Raw genomic sequence first — 1,198 nt, 5'->3', positions numbered from 1 at the left:
ACTGTAACACATTTTTTAAAAATTAACCATTTACCACATTTTTATTACCTCAACATCTAAGCTGGCCTTGAACTTGCCATCCTGCATCAGCCTCCCTGTAAATATTCATACCTCTCTATTTTGCTTACTTTTCTCATTGCTGACACAAGATACCCAACACCCAAAAGTTAAAGGAGGAAAGGTTTATTTCAGTTCACAGTTTGTAGCAGTTTTAGCCCATAGTCAGCTGACTCTGAGGCAAGGCAGCCTAGCAGAAGGGCATCCCAGAGGAGAAGCAGTTCATGGTGAGGCAGGCAGGAAGTGACAGGCAGTAAACATCAGTCAGCAGAGCAGCAAGCCTGCCTTCTTTTTGTCCCTTTAATATTCCATACGGGTTACCAACTTACTGGTTGGTGTCACCTATATACAGGGTGGGTCTTCCATTATCCACATCCTTAATCCCAGTATCACAGCCTTAACCTACATTCAAACGGCCTAATCCAGCCACTCTCAAAACTCCATTAATGGGGCCAGGGAGGTGGCTCAGTGGAATAAGTGCTTGCCTGGTAAACAGAAGGACCTGAGTTCAATCCCTGGTTCTGAAAAAAAAAAACCAAAAAAAAACTGCATTAATGACTGTATGAGGCTTTGCAGGGACATCTAAACACAAACCATAACACCCCCAATCTTGTCTAGGATCCAATCCAGATTACACATAGCATTAGCTATGATAGCTCATTAGTCTCCTCTAATCTGAAATATTGCATAAATTGTCAGTGTCTTTCATAGCCCTGGTTGCTTGCCAGTGCAGGCCATTTATTTTGTAGAATGTTTCCCAATTTAGTTTTTTCCCAGTGTGTGTTTTCTCATTACCCTTGAAGTTATGTATTTTGGGCAGAATATCACAAACATGATGTTGTATGTTCTTGGTATCTAATTATTAGGTGGCATGTGAAGTCAAATTGGTTGAGTCATCGTTGTTGTATGTCGGTGCTGCAAGAAATGACAAGAAGACCTGATGAATGTAGCTTTAGAGGTCTCAGAGATTAGTCTCTCCAAGTGAGCCCAGAGCCTCAGAAGCATCTCACATTTATTGAGGAGTAAAGGCAGACTAAGGAATGTGCATAATTATTTAAGTAAATATAACCTATTATCTCTATTGACTTCTACCATTTGCCTAACACTAGGTTTACACAAATGTTAGCTGATAACATCCCAA

The sequence above is a fragment of the Octodon degus genome, unplaced genomic scaffold (genome assembly GCF_000260255.1).
Source record: "Octodon degus isolate 3935 unplaced genomic scaffold, OctDeg1.0 scaffold00093, whole genome shotgun sequence".
NCBI classification, from domain to species: Eukaryota; Metazoa; Chordata; class Mammalia; order Rodentia; family Octodontidae; genus Octodon; species Octodon degus.
This window is presented reverse-complemented; position numbering follows the sequence as displayed.